This window comes from Nuphar pumila, chromosome 3, assembly GCF_984573655.1.
Source record: "Nuphar pumila chromosome 3, dmNupPumi1.hap1.1, whole genome shotgun sequence".
Lineage (NCBI taxonomy): Eukaryota > Viridiplantae > Streptophyta > Magnoliopsida > Nymphaeales > Nymphaeaceae > Nuphar > Nuphar pumila.
The window spans coordinates 44,187,477-44,204,750 of NC_143251.1; positions in this window are offsets into that span (position 1 = coordinate 44,187,477).

The window sequence follows — 17,274 nt, forward strand, 5'->3', positions numbered from 1 at the left end:
TTGGACAGTAATAGATCTACTTTCCTAGTCAACTAGTCTACTTTAATTTGCAAATCATATCTAGACCCAACTTCATAAATCCCTCCCTTCTTAAAACCACTAGGAACAGGTGTAGTCCTATCAAACTGCGAGGACATGGCATGGTGCATAGCATTTTCGCTCAATGTTTTGAATAGGGCTCATACCTCATTCTCGCTTTTGAGCATGAACGTGCCCCCACACGAAGAATCAATCATTTGCCTATCCTTCTCGGTCATGTCATCGTAAAAGTACTATACCAGTTGCCAACGGGGCACCTGGTGGTGGGGGCACTTCTGGAGAAGATCTTTCATGCTCTCCCAAGTCTCAAAAAATTGTTCTCCCTCAATCAGAGAAAAACTAGTAATGAATTTATGAAACTGGTTTGTTTTACCAATTGGGAAATACTTCTTGAGGAACTCACATTGCATGTATTCCCAAGTGGTAATTTAAACAGTATCAAGGGTCTTTAGTCAGTGCTTGGCTTTATCCTTGAAGGAGAATGGAAACAATGTCAACCTCAACGCGTCATCCCCAAAATTATTGATCTGCATCATAGAGCAGATATCGAGAAACTCATCAAAATGATGGTAGGGATCTTCGTTGTTCAAACCATAGAAAGATGGAAGCATCTGGATTATGTTGACCTTAATCTCAAACTGCGGCGCTCCTACAACGGGTCCCGCGATGCAAAAAGCCAGAGTGTAAGCATTGAGAGTGAAGTACTCCCTAAGAGAATGGGTCAACTGTTGATCTTGGGCCATGGGGCCGGATTAACGGACTCTCCTAATAAGAGACTAGAGATCCTCAACTAACTCAACATGCTCGGGGTCAAGCGAGTGTCACACTTGCATGCACCAAAAGGTAGACTGGTGCAACAACCATCCTAGACATTAGTTTTCTACCTACCTAACGCGCTACGTGGCCAAACCACAATAAACCACAAGCGGACAAAAGAGAAATAACTGAAAAACAGAAAACAAACACGCACCACACACTTGCACCCAGCAGATATTTGTGAAAAGCAGACTATGAGTACGGTATCAATCGTGCACAATCACCTCTAAGGGTATCCTAATAAGTGAGTCGTGTAAGAAAGGTAAGTTGGTCTCTACGGTGTGCAAACATGTGGTTCTAAACCTAAATACAAGAAGCAAACTAAGCAATCCTAAATAATTGACAGGGAAAGTAAACTAAATAGTTCCAATTAAAGAACAAAAAGTAAACTAGCAACCTAAATAAATGTGAACAAATAATGACAATAAAGTGAATACTTGTATTACTCGTCGTTCCTCGGCAACGGCGCCAAAATTTGGTGTGAGTTTTGAAAAACGCTTTTTAAAATAATATTTTTAAATAAAATCGAGTGAAAGTCACACATCAAAGATATAAAAACCGGCTCGCACAAGTGGTGGAGTCCGGGTCGATCTTAGGGAACGGGAGATACTTGTATTCAATCACACTGTCTACACTACTCTTCTTTGCCAAAAATAAAAGAATTAATTAAATAATTAAATAACTAAAGGAGTATGGCCTTACGCAGAGGGTTTTAAACAAAAGAATAAACTATTTTATTACAGACCCAATAATTGAATTGAATTAAAAATGAAAACCTAATCTAAAAGCAAAACTGTCTTCAGTGCTTGAGTCTTTGTCCCCTTGTGTTCTCTTCTTCTGCCTTTCTTATTTGCATATCATTTTGTCGTCCCTCTGAGGGCACTTTTGAGGGTTTGAGGGAACCTCAGAGGATACTTTTAGGGCACGAAAAGGGCTCTACCGCATGTTCCAACACTCCTTGCAAGATAAAAAACCAAAACACGCAGAAGGAATGAGAAATCTACTATAGAAATCAAATGAAAATCTAATGAAAAATCACAACAATGTGAAGGGAAGACATAAACTAACTATAAACTATTTGTAACACTACATTAAAAGAAAGATTAGTAAAACAGACTATCTAATAAGAATTCAAGAAAGCAAGAAATCAAGAAATTAACTAACTCGAAAGAACAAGAAAGCACTCAACTAAATATAACTACCTAATTAATTAACTCACTCTAATATCAACAAATTAATAAAAAAGATGAACAAGAACTAAGTAAAAAAGTCGGCAAATACTAATCTAAGCTAATCGGCTAATGAAATTCTATCTAATAAAAACAACTACCTACAAGGATTAATTAATTAACACAGTAACTAATGTCAATGACATCTAATACACTACTTAGCTACAGCCACACAGTGCATAAAGAAAAGAAAACTACAGCGTTGATCATTAAGCAACATCAAGAATCATAACAAGATGGGACCCAACTAGACCTTAAATAATTAGTCAATACACTCAATGCTATGTTATCACTTGATCTGCTATTAAAATAAAAAAAATTCTGGACTGAGAACTAATATTTATTAATCTAATTGACTGAGAAATGAGAACAATCAGACTATAATCTAAACAAACATATACTTGACTAAAAGAAGGTGTAATGACTAAAAAGAGAGAAAACACTATTTAATAGATCAAAGCAATAAAAAACAAATCTAAATACTACAAAACGTGAAACCGTTATTCTATATCAGATCTAACCTAAACTAATTGAAAATCAAGGAACAAGAAATGAAATATAATCTAGATTAAAACTATGATCTACCTAAACAAAGACTTACCTAGAAAACGGCTAACTATCACAATGCAATATATTTTTGTTTTCTCTCTTTTTTTTATACTTTTTTTTCTTTTTCTTTTTTCAGATGATGAAATGCTATGATATGCAGATCTATATGCACGATGCCATGTCATGAAATAATACGATGGAATGCAATGTAATACGCTACGTAAAGAAACAAAAGAGAAAGTGGAAGAGAAGAACAAACCGTATGGTTTGCTCCGACGATGGGGTTGTGGTACTTCTCAGCTGAAAACCAAACTCCTCCTCGATGATGTAGATCAAAAATGCCGATGAAGACAGGGTTATAAAATAGATGAAATAAAGAAAAAGAAAAGGAAGAAGAAGGAGAAATAGATCATGAAAAGAAATCGACCAAGATCGAAAAAGAAGAAAGGGAGAAGGGAAGAGGCAAGGGAGGGGGGTGTGATTTTCAAGAGGGGGAAGACCCCCCCCCCCCTTATGTTGGACACTTAGTATAAATAATACCTAATTAGGTTAAACCACATTTTTCAGAAAAAAGTCTAAAATTTTTTAAAAATTTCCAAAAAGGCTTTTTATGAAAAACATGTTTCAGAAAAAATCAAAACTAACTAATTTGCAATTATTAATCTTACCCTAAAGTCACTAGACTACAACTACTTATAACATCTAAAACTAAAAACGCAGGGAAAGCTTTGAAAAATATGATTTTCTGATAAAATTCAATTCAATGTGGTTGCTCGAAACTAACAATAAAACTAGGTTTTTAAATCAATTTTCCACTAGATCATGCATAGATTAAGATAAATAAACATGTAAAATGTATGCATGATCAGGCCACTCCATGGCAGCACTTTGCCACTAGTGAGTCCTCCCAGTAGACGTCAATGAAAGGTAAGAGAAAAGTTTTTTTTTTTCTACTGGCATTGCCCAGGCTGAAATCGACAATGGCGGTCGGCCAAAGCAGCCTTCGGCGATGGTCGGTGGATGGCAACCAGTCACCGTCTTCCACTGCTATCCACCAGCAGTTGCAATAGCCGGAAGCCTACAAAACTAAAAAAAAAAACTATTTTCTCTTTTTTCAGCTTGCAAACACAACAACCGTCGGCAGCCTCTGACAACCAATCTCGAATATTGTCGGCGATGGCGATCCACTAGTAGTATGCCGCAGAGCATGCTGGGCCGTCCATGCCAAATCGTTTACGGCCAGGCCATAGTGATGCAACATCATGGGCTGTGAACAACCACAACCCACTGCCAGTTCTGGTGTAAGGTGGGTCCAGAAGGGGTTGGCCCCCTCTCACCTAAAACCAAAATCGCGGCAACCTCCCAGCGTGCACGGGTGATTGGAGATTCCGGCGAGTGCCACAAGAACGCTGACGCACCCACACGTGCAGCAGACTGCGAAGTATGGGCCCATAATCCAATGTTGATGTTCTTGTGAAACCATAATCGGAATGTAAAAACAAATAGCACATAATGATATTCGTCATAGAAAAAATGAGCATTGACACAAGTGCATGACATTCTTTTTCATCCTATCGATGCTCACAATGAGCCCAAGTTATCAAGTCGATAGTGAGCAAGACCCTGAACCCAATGAGAAATGAGAACACCTTCGTTGCTCTCATCAAGTAGCCAAGCCTTAATTTATAGGGGGAGGAAAGTGAGGGTTACATACATTGCATTCATGTTTGTGAACCCTTCACATGCCATATTGAATGTGAACCCTTTCACGTTCAAGTAACCCCTTCCCTACTAGTTCTCTACTAATGCCCCACTAAAACTTTCATTAATGTCAAACCGGGTCACACTTAGGGTTAGACCCGATCCTAAGTGTCCAACAGTTGGTGCCTTAAAATGGTTGTAGTGTCTCTTTCATGGGCTTGGCTGGGATTTCTGCTGCTGGTGCTGTCCTTGACGACTGCCTATGCCAAGACCACTGGAGAAGGCTTTGGCTGGAGTTGGGGCTTCTCTGCTTGTCACTTTTGGGTTGCATGGGCTGCTTGGTGATGCGTCTTGAGGCACCATCAGATGATGAGCGGTGCTTGATAATTCTAGAGTAGCAATTATACATCAGCACCATCAAATTTAACCGGTTTCAAGAGAGCATAATTACCTTTGGCTTTTCTTTTTCCCCTTTCTGTATAACCTACATTCACGCCCTCATGTATAATTAGTTGCTTTTCTTTTTTTATTTTGTTAATAAAAGAATGATTCTCTCAAGAGAGAAAAGTGAAAGGTACAGCTTTTTGTTTACTGTCATACCCTGGTTTGTAACGCTCTGCCATGCCTCGCCCTGTTTCTGTTTTCTTTTTTCTGTTGCTGTCACCGTTTTACTTCACTGTAGCGTTTCTAAGGCGGGGGTGATATCTCATCACCCGAACATTTAATATGCTACTTTTTCTAATGCTACAGTAATGAAATTTTTTGTTCTCTGAAAAAAAAAATTATGTTTAACAAACCGTATGGGGATCAGATGGTTGAATATAGTGTCATTTAGTCTGAACATATTTTTTAAGGACACTTTAGGTTGCACCCGCGGGGTAGCCCAGTTGGTTAGGCCAAGCATTAGGACGTCAGGATGCCTCAGTGTCATGAGCATAGTTACCAAAAGTGCCTCCTTAGTAGAAAGCACCACGCTTCCTTGGAAAAGGGAGAAGCATGGGTAAACTTGTTTTTATTTGTGGAAGTGTGCATCTTATGTTATAGAAAACACATTTGTCACTTGTTTGATCGTCCCTCTTTTGTAACACTTCAATTTGGGACTTTTGAAGTTCGGGTTCGTGGATATCACTTCCTAAAGGAAAACACCAAAGTTGTGCACCAAAAACATGACACAATTTGTTTTTTTCAAATAAACATTATCATTTAAATTCAAATAAAGCAAATCCAATAAAAGTCATAAAAGCTACATCATCCAAACGGGGTATCACCTCTCAAATTCAATAAACTAAGAAAAAAGAACAAAAATTGCTTTGCTGAAAGACAAAGACACCTACATCTTGAAGAAAGCTGAAAACGTCCTAACACCAAGTCATGTCTTTCAAGTCACCTGAAACCTACAGTTGTAATAATTAAAGGGCGAGTCTACAACTCAGTAAGAAATAAATTATAAACAGAAATAAACTAAAATTACAATTGTAGTTGACTTTAAGCCCCTAATCTTATTTTAGTTTTCGATCATACATCACACACAGGTTTGTGTCTTTTAATTATCTCTAGTTTCTCACTCGATTCTCACAAGTTAGCATCTTTAAGAGAAAAAAACAGTTCCTCAATTTAAGAAACCATTTTTCTCACTCTCACCTCTTTCCTTTTTTTTCACTTAATCTTCCCCACGTAACGGAGTCTAGTGAGTTTTACACTTCTTACTCACTTTTTCCTTTTATATATATATATTTAGGAAAACCCGTATCTTTGAACAGGTTTTCCTTCAAACACGTTTGAACCCATGGCGTAATGTCGTGTGTTCTTTCTTTTCAAAAAATGACATTTAGCGTGATTTTGAACTGTTGCTAATTGTTGTTTTAATCCCCAAAGATTTAGCAGCAGTCAAGATGGCTGAGCCCAAAAATAAAAAATGCCTAATCATTGTTGTTGATCTCACGCAGTCAACAATGACTCTTCGTCCAATGTATCTTCTTGATAATATATATATATATATATATATATATATATATATATATATATATATATATATATATATATATATATATATATTTTTTTTTTTTTTTTGCTTCCAATCACTTTGCCCTGGCTCATATGTTTCCTCTTTTGGCTTCTTATGCATAGGGGTGGCAATTTCTGACACGACCCGCCAACCCGACCCGCCAACCCGCCTCTTAGGCGGGTTCGGGTTGGGCTTAAGCCAACCCGTTTAATAAAGGGGTCGACCCGCGTAACCCGTTTATTAAACAGTTCGGGTTCGGGTTGGGGGTATGCCAACCCGGCTGACCCGTTTAATAAACGGGTTAGGCGGGTGGGTCAACCCGACCCGCCAACCCGTCTGCCCGACCCGTCAACCCGTCAATCCGCCAACCCGACCCGCCAACCTGCCTACCTGCCAACCCGATCCGTCAACCCGCCAACCCGACCCGCCAACCTGACCCGTGAACCTGAAAACCCGTTTACCCGACCCAACCCATTTATTAAATGGGTTGGCAGGTCGTGTCGGGTTACCCGTTTATTAAACGGGTCGGGTTCGTGTTTGCCACAGCCGACCCGTTTAATAAACGGGTCGGGTTCGGGTTGAGGTATGCTGACACGCCAACCCGACCCGATTGCCACCCCTACTTATGCGTCTATAATAGCTTTCAAAATGAATCTAACTTCACTCTTCATATTCTACTTTTTGACAGTACTGGCTTCCGCTGTACTCACACTTTTCCCTATCCATTTTGTATAGTAACTATGGTCATGGGTTAAAATTTTCCTTGCAATTTAAAATGTGAGGTATGAATCTGCACTGTAGGGTCGGCCCACTCTTCCCATGTTTACGCTAAAGGATAGAACCAATCAATCCTGGTGGGTTCCTTGTTATTACCTGATTTATTGAAATAACATGATAATTATAAACTTAAATAACTCACCAAATAGTATAGCCGAGGCATTAGGCTAACCCATAAAGGAGTTAAGGATGGTAGTGGACCGGGAGAAAACAGGCCCCACCTCGCCTTGCCCCGTTTTGACCGGAGATGGAGGACATGAGGCGGGGATGAAGGTTTAAATCAAAACTGGTGCGGGGATGGAGACGGGGGATGAACTTACGCTTTCCCCCCACACCGCCACCGCCCGGCCCTACCTCTGCCCTTTTCCCGTCCCTGATCCCCATTAGTAAAATAACTAAAATGCCATTAGGGATGGCAGTGGACCGGGGAGAAATGGGGCCTCGCCCCGTTTGGACTGGGGATGTAGGCGGAGATGGAGGTTAAAATCAAAACCCATGCGGGGATGGAGGGCGGAATTTTGAGATGGGGCGGCGGTAGAGACCTTATCCCCCATGCCCGGCCCGTTCCACTGCCATCCCTAAAAGGAGTTAGTCAAATTTCAATTATAGCTTAAAGGATGAGGCCAAATCCTTCACGAGGCTAAGTTTCAAGCTGAAGTATAATAAACTTGATACCATATGTATAAATAAGTCCTATATCAATCAATTGATTTTAATTATCTATTGAAGCAACTTTGTCTGCCAATTGCTTTTAATTAGCTTTATGATTAATCAAGTTGTTCGAAAGAGGGTCACTAAGGCACTCCTTGTTGAAGTTCCACTACCCTGTTACATCCCTAATCAATATGGTAATAATGAGTGCGTTTTTTTAACAGGAGATAAAACCATGTGTTCAATTAGTCAAACACAAATATCTTCATGGCGCATCTCTTTGGTTTCCTCACCTGTTTCTTCACAAATCTCATGGTTGGCGAAGTTTTTGCATGGGCTGCAATTTATTCGCAATGCACTCAGTTGGCATCTTGGTAATGGTCAATTATTTTCTTTTTGAACGGATCCTTGGGCTTCTCTAAAACCGTTTATTGAGTATATTGGTCTTCCTATTACCATATCTTTAGTACAATTTCTTCATCCTATCCGAGTGGCCGATATGCTGGAATTAGATAGTGGCCATGTATTTGACGTTTCACCTAATGTGCAGCAAGTTCTGAACACTAGAGGAATTAGACATTGCAGCGGATCAACGTGTTGACATTGCTGATCTGATAATGTTGAAGAATCATTCCAATTTCAGCACGAAATTAGCATGGGAGGCAGGCCGAGTCCATCACCCCCATTGTCCCACACATGCAACTGATTTGGTGCAAGGGATATTATCCTAGAGCAGCCATTACTCTATTCTTTGCGATCGAAGGTCGACTCCTAACTCAAACTAGACTTCAAAAGCTGGGATTTTCAATGGCTTCGATGTGCAGTTTATTGTGGCCATTCAGAGGAAACTTTTGAACATCTATTCTTGAAATGCCCAGTGGTATGGGAAATCTGGAGACAGACAACTAGCAAGTTTGGAAGAAGGTGGCGTCCTAGTGTTTCATTAAAAGCATCTCTTATCAGATGACAATCTCAATCTCTGTCATCAAAGCATCTATTCGGGGCATGGATGGTGGAATTTCAAATCGTAGTGTGGAAGATATGGTCAATTCAGAAGAAAATGATCTTTGAGAATTTCAAACCCACACGCCTTCAATTACATAAAGAATGTGGATGGGCAGTCAGAGAACATGTGTTGCGTCTATGCAAGGAGAGTGATGATCCAGCAGTAGTCCGATGGCGCATGGATGGTCGTTGGATCCCTCCCACTGCCAATTTGCTAAAATTGAATATTGCTAGCATTTTCAGAACTCCTTGGCACACAGGGTTTACGGTTCATGACCACCAGGGAAGATATTTGAAGGCGAGTTGGCAAATCAGTCAATCTGAAATTAAGGAACGAGATTATCATGGCTGGATACAAATTCTGTAAGACATTTCCACAGCAAAAGGCTCATGTTCAGCATGACCTGATCTGTTTCCTTATTTGTTGCGTTTTAACAAGGAAACTATCTGCCAAGTTTCCAAAAAACAGAATGGTCTGTGTCGTTCGCCAGCCATCAGGGCCATAAACGAGAAATATAGTTCTATGGACTGATTTGAGTCACTTGATACATCCATGTGAGAATCCAGCAACAAGTACAAGAATTGGCCAGTGGCGGAGCCAGAAGTTTTTCGTTGGGTGGGCAGACTTCGGGTCTCGGGGACAATGCTATGGTCTTGAAGAATGATCCATTTATTCAGACCAGTGGCAGAGCCAGAAATTTTTCGCTGGAGGCACAGTCGTTCGTGCAGAGATAAAACTTAAATAAGCATTTTGATGCTGTTGGTTGTCGTTTGACAGTGTTTTGTTTGTCGATTTCACTAATCTCAAACTGGGCCAGGACCGAAATTTGCAGTGTTTTTTGTGGATTTAATTAGGCTCTGTTTGAGAGCTTGCACTGAGATGGAAACACCATGTCCATGTGCTGCCAAAATATGGTCTTGCCAAAATGTGGCGTCTGAGGATGGAGTTGCCAAAAGCGTCCTTTGATGAATGTTCTTGAAATGTGATGTTGGGGCTGCCAAGTCCATTCTCAATGGAGTGTTTTGTGTTTTGGGAACACTGCAGCTCCCAAACAGCAAAGAGCATGAGAACACGGGGGAAGCCACAATATAGCCCCTATTGACTGTCACACGGCTGCTGCTGTTTCTTTAACACAGCTGGGGCACGTAAGGCTCTCAATCTGGAGTTTTACATCGCAGGGAGGTGGCCTCATTAAGTGACCTGGTTTTTGGTGTCTATGTAACTAGGGTTTTATCAAATTTAAAACTGTTGTATTTTTTCCAGATAAAGGACAAAAATTATGGGACCATCGGAGCTTCTGTTGCCGATAGGAATGGCAATGGACCAGGGCGGGGTCGGGGACAAGGTCTCCACCCCCATCCTGTCTCAAAATTTTGCCCTCCATCCCCGCACGGGTTTTGATTCTAAACTCCATCCTCGGTCCATTCCCCATTTCATATCCTTCATCCCCAGTCCAAACAGGTCAAGGTAGGGTAAGACCCTGTCTCCCGGGTCCTTCCGTCGTTGTCTCCTTTTACCTTTAGTAGTTAGAGGAAGGAGAGGAGAAAAATAAGAGCTCACGCAACTCGTCAGCGGAAGGAGAGAGGAGAGATTCAATATTATATATATATATATATATATATATATATATATATATATATAAAGGTATAATAGTAATTTTCTTAATTATCGGGGATCACGGGGTGGAGGCAAGAGTAAGTCTATCCTCACCTCCATCCCTACACAGGTTTTGATTTTAACCTCCATCCCCGGTTCATTCCCTGTTTCATGTCCTCCATCCTCAGTCCAAATGAGGTGAGGCGGGGTGGGGCCCCTTTTTTCCTCAGTCCACTGCCATCCCTAGTTGCTGACTATACATCTAAACAAGATACATGCCTACTGAACTTAATAATTTAGAGAGAGATGAATTTTGTTTCACTTTTTTATTAGAGTTGCACCTTAATTTATTTAGCAGTTGTTAAAAATAATTGAGTTATTAGTTGGCTTCTTTAAAAAAAATTGAGTAGTTTAGTAGGCGTTTAAACAGGGAAACTGTTAGAATTGCATCTTAAAAAATATACATAGGGCATTCAGTTTAAGTAAATCCCTCAAGTCAAATAAACATATAGAAACCTGCTTCCTGCAGGACCTACACTGAATAAAAATTATTTTTTTCTTTTTTTTGAAAGAAGAATAGAAATTATTTCATGACCATAAATATGAAGCAACCACGATTTGGGGCTTATATTCCATTTTTTATGCCTCATTTCACGGAAATCATTAGAATGAGAGAGTGTATCGTGAGAATATGGGCTAGCGATTTCTTTCCCTTTTTGGGTGCATCTCATTTGCAGCATAGAACAATGCGTAACTATATATAGAGAGAGAAATGAAATGTGCTAAATGAAATATGCTAAATGAAACGTGTTAATTGGGTTTTTCTACTCCTTCGGTATTGTTTTTGCAGTTCCGATCCCATAAATGTGTTGGGCATAATCAATTTACAAAGAATCCACACCACGATTATATGTTTTCGATAAAAAAAATGATATTTGGAGCCTAAAAAATTTACAAAGATTTTGGACCATTGATTTTTCTAACGTTATCAAAACCCACCCATGTGTTGCAATCAAACACTTCAAGAGCTGATCCCTCTAAAATCAAGTACATATAGATCACATCTATACGATCAGAATCTAAAAATAAAATGAAAAAAAAGAACTTGAAAAACTCATTTAGCACACACACACACACACACACACACACACACATATATATATATATATATATATATATATATATATATATATATATATATATATATATATATATATATATATATACACACACGGTAAATATATGCTACTAATGAAGGTACAAAACTAAAGAGTAGAAATCACCTTTTTCTTCAAAAAATTTTAATTTTTTGTAGATCAAATATGTTAGGGATGTGATCTACATGGTTTGTTTAGTAAGAAACTTGTTTTGAATCATGTGATTATGACAAGTAATTAGGTTTTTAAGGGGTCTCAAAATCAATGGCCCACAATAGCCAAAATTTTATAACTCAAAAGATCACATTTTTATATTAGAAAAGCATGATCCAAGGTTTGATCCTTAGCAAACAAACCATGATGAACACATCTATGTGGTTAGATTGAGTCGATACAACTTGCACCTGTGATTTCTAGCTCATTAGTTTTGGACCTTCTTTAGTAGCCAATATTAACTTTTATATATATATATATATATATATATATATATATATATATATATATATATATATATATATATAAGGAAAAATATATGGTGATACACTTTTTTTTATGTATCTAGCGACCAAATAGTAAATCTAACTGTATAGATGTATTTAGCATGATTTATTTAATATCTTAGAAGGTTTATCATGTCTAATACACTATAAGAATAATTTTTGAGGTGATGAAAAATCAGTAGCCCACAATTCATGAAAATAAGGGTGGTTTAAAAATTGTATTAAGCATCCAATCTGAGTGAACTTTAACACAAGAAGTTAACCGTATAGATGTATTTAGCACAGCAACCTCTCTTAATCTGATTCTGTAGATGTGTTCAGAGTGGTTTGTTCGCTAAAATCATGCTTTAGATGATTTTTTTTTTTTAAAGACCAGCTGAGGTTAGGCAGACTCCTACCAGAACAACAGCAGCCCCATGTGTCAGAGGGATTCGATCCCGGGCATTCAGCTTGACACAGGACCCTGCTTACAACATGAGATACTACCTCGGTGGTACCTTAGATGATATTTTTACGTAGAAAAATGAATTTTTTTAAGTCATCATATTTGGATATATTAAGGCTGTTGATTTTCAAACCCCTTGAGAATTGTTCTTTTACATTGCAATCACAAGATCTAAAATTTATTTTATCTACACAAAGCATATAGATCACATCAGTAAGGCTTTTTTCAGACAATTTAGTAGCAGACATTTATGCATACACGCTCACACACATGACTATTCAAAGGTACTGTACTGTTGAGCTGGAAATCATAAATGCAAGTTGTATCAACTCAATTCGACTACATAAATGTGTTTAGCTTCGTTTGCTTGCTAGGAATTGCACCTTGCATTATTTTTTTTGACATAAAAGCATGATTTTGTAAGTCATAAAATTTTCGTACATTTATAAAGCTTTTTAAAAAGCCTACTTATGTGAACGCATGATTCAAAACTGGCGGTTTACTTTGCAAAATAAGTAAATCACATCTTTTGAGTCTGATTTAGAAAATATAAAAAAGAAAAAGAAAATTTGTGAATTCTACTAAACAGTCTTATGGGTGTCACCCCTTGTGCAAGCAGAAGCATGATGACTCCCTGGGGCAAGGGGTAAAGCCCACGGAGTTTTACACTGTCAGGACAGTGATTCTACGTAGGGCAGGTAAAGCCAGTGTGGCGAGGTCTCTCATCCTAGGGGCAGTTTCTCCCTGTAAATATAAAAAAAAAAACTAAACAGTAAGATTCCTTCAATCATGTGTGTGTGCGTAAATGTTTGGTAGAAGTACCTATAACTTGAAGGAGGCAAGTAGGGTTTAGTTCTTGTTGTTATAAATGAACCCAGTTTGAGCTTCGCGACCCACAAGCTTTGGCACAACTCAGTCCACCAGAAGCTCAATCAGAGGTTCAGCAGACACTGGGCCCCAATTCAGTTGTTATGCCTCTACTAGACGTCCATATTTTTGAGGGCCTTATTATTATCCAATTGATGCAGTTGATGTTTACCTGAATCAATGGATTTATGTCGGTCGGAGATGGGAGGGTTTTACCCTTGGATTAACCACACAAAAAAACTTATCCTCAAAGGAAAATGTATGCTACAAGAAAAACATCTTTTATTAGCGTGCTAGTAAAAGGAGATTTTCACTTACGCTATTTTATATAGTGCTAGTGAAAATGGTAGTTATGCTGGTGCTAGATGTATCTGCCAATATAATAACCTTTTTCTAACATACACAAAAAGTGCACCAATAAAAGTAGTTTTTTTTAGCGCAATAAAATAGTGCGCCAGAAAAAAAAAGTTTTCCTGGTGTAAATAAAATATACGCCAAAAAAAAAGTTTTCCTGGCACACATGAAAAGTGCACAACTAAAAAACATGCATTTAAAAAAAAAAGTGAGCCCTTGTCACTCGTTCACGGGCTCTCTCTCTCGCTCTCTCTTTCTCTCGGCCACCAGCTCTCTCTCTCTCTCTCTCTCTCTCTCTCTCTCTCTCTCTAACACACGATCGTCGGACATGGCTGATGACTCTCTCTCTCTGCGGCATCCAACTGAAGGTGATCTCTCTCTCTCTCTCTTGCTCATGCTAAATTCAATTTTTTCATGTATGTTTTACATTTTAAGGGTTTTGCATTTTAATCCATATTTTTGTAATTTATTGAGTGAATGCATGCTAAATCTGATTTTTTTCATGTATGCTTTAGATTTTATGGGGTTTTACATTTTAATCCATATTTTTATAATTTATTGAGTGAATGCATGCTAAATCTGATTTTTTCTCTTATTTATTATTTAGATTTTAAGAGTTTTGCATTTTACTTACTAGTTTTGTAATTTATTGAGTGAATGCATGCTAAATCTAAGTTTTTTCTTATTTATTATTTATATTTTAAGGATTTTGCATTTTAATTATTAATTTTATTAATTTATTTTATGAATACATGCTAAATCTATTTTTTTATTATATATGATTTAGATTTTAGGGGTTTTACATTTTAATTCTTAATTATATAATTTATTCAGTGAATGCATGCTAAATCTATTTTTTTCTTACATATGATTTAGAATTTAGTGATTTTACATTAATTTTTATTTTTATAATTTATTTAGTGAAAGCATAATAAATTTATTTTTCTTTCTTATATATAATTTAGATTTTAGAGGTTTTATAATTTAATTCATAATTTTGTGTAATTTATTTATTGAATGCATGCTTATTCTATTTTTTTTATATGTATGATTTAGATTTTAGGGGTTTTGCATTTTAATTGATGATTTAGTTATTTATTGAGTGAATGTAAGCTAATTTTTTCTCATGTATGATTTAGATTTTATGAGTTTTATATTTTAATTTTTAATTATATAATTTATTTTGTGAATGCATGTTAATTCTATTTTCTTCTCGAATATGATTTAGATTCTAGGTGTTTTGCATTTTAATTATTATTTTTATTATTTATTATGTTAATGCATGCTAATTTTTTTTTTTCTCATGTATGATTCAAATTTTAGGAGTTTTGAATTTCAATTCTTAATTGTGTAATTTATTTTGTAAATATATGCTAGTTTTAATTTTTCTCATGTATGATTTAGATTTTAGAAGTTTTGAATTTTAAGTGCTAATTTTATAATTTATTTAGTAGATGCATGCTAAATTTGATATTTTTTTCTTATATATGATTTAGAATTTAAGAGTTTTATATTTTAATTTCTAATTTTCTGTAATTTATTCATTGAATTCATACTAAATCTATTTTTTCTTATATGTGATTTAGAATTTAGGGGTTTTATATTTCAATTCCTAATTTTATATAATTGATTCATCGAATGCATGCTAAATTTATTTTTTTTCTTATAAATGATTTAAAATTTAAGTGTTTTACATTTTAATTTATTATTTTATGTAATTTATTTAGTGAATGTATGCTAAATCTATTTTTTCTTATATAACATTTAGATTTGAACTTATTATTTAGTTTTTAACAAATAAAAAAACTTACACTAGTATCATCACATGCATCGATGTAGGAATCTAAAACTTATGTTGAGTCATTAGGTATTTGTTATGTCATATTGACAATGCAATATTGTTTATAGTAACTAACAAATTATCGATGTGTTTTTTCATTGCAATAGTTAAACTGACAAGAGCGCATACACGTGCTTTGGCTACGCTGGGCCTTCACCTAAGATAAAAGCATAAAATTGTCATTAATAAGTATGGACAACCCATAGGACGAGAGGTACAATAGCTTAGTAATTTCATAGGAAGCATCACACGAGATCTTTGCTAGGCACTTTTATATTTTTTCACTTGTCGTGCATTACCAACTTTCCACAAGGGGATGCTTGAGCTTTAGTTTTTGTATGTATGTTTCAAATATAGATATTTTGTAATTAATTTGATTTTTAACATTTATTTCTTCAACAATAGGTAAGATACATATGTTGTTAATGCAAGAAAAGTTTAAAATTTTAGAGATGATGAAGGGTTGGGTGTTAAAAGAATACACTAGAACCTAAAAAAATTTCATGTTCGAGCTTAGGATGATCTATAAGCAGCATAGTACTCTTGAGAAGTGTCTCGCTACATGTCCACCTTATATCTCTTACCATCAATGAAAATATTTGAAGTGTCATTTTTATTTTCGTTTATCAAGGGTTTGCATTTTTATTATATATATAAAAATATATGCATTCATTATATCTTATTATAATAGTGTATATATCTCACTTACATGTCTTTGTAAGCACTTTATAAGCACACTGAACATAGTCAATCACGCCCAACAAAAATTTCTACACACTCTGAGCATGAAGAGTTTTGCACGATATCAATGAGAGAATGTATGTATCATATTTTGCATGGTTGTCATTCATGTATTGTACTTTACACTTTTTAATCATATTTCATTTATTTGTAAGTTGGTGATGATGGAGCTTAACCTTCTTGAGAGCAGATGTTTTGCATGACCCATACCAGCAAAAAAACTTGGGGTTGTCAGTGTGAAAATAGATGAAGTTATGGTAAGGGCTATTTACTTCATTATGGTGTATTGTTATTCATAGAGAAATTATATATGAAAATAAAATATGTAATTCTTATTAAATTAATATGATCTTGTAGACGGATATTAGAGACAAGATAGTTCACTTATCTCAGATGTCAGATGAATCTATAGACTGCTCATCGTGAGAGGATGTCCTCTCTCAAGTTTTGAGACCACATAAATATGAATGTGTATGGATATTTGGCATTGGAGTGTCCAGTAAAGAAGTACTCGGTGTAGGTTCAAGTCAAGCAGAATTCTTGCATAAAAACAACACGTATCACAAAATGATATATGCAATACAAGATAAACTCACAGGTTTAAAATCCGAGATCATAGGGTTGAAGGATCTATTTTTTAGAATAGTGAATAACAATTAACCAAGTTCTTCACAAGCTCCTTATGTAACTTGATATAACTAAAGATTCTAATCTTGTACATGAATTTGTATTTGGTTTTATATATATATATATATATATATATATATATATATATATATATATATATATATATATATGTGTGTGTGTATGTATATGTATGTAATTCTTTTATTTATGTTTATTTTTAAGTCTCGTATATAAGTGTGTGTAATTGATGAACTTTTGAATTTTATGTATATATTTAAAAGAAAACTTATTTTTTTGTTATCTAACGTTATTTATATGAATGCATTTTTCTATATTAATTTGAATATATGTGTGAACTTTCATATTGAATATGT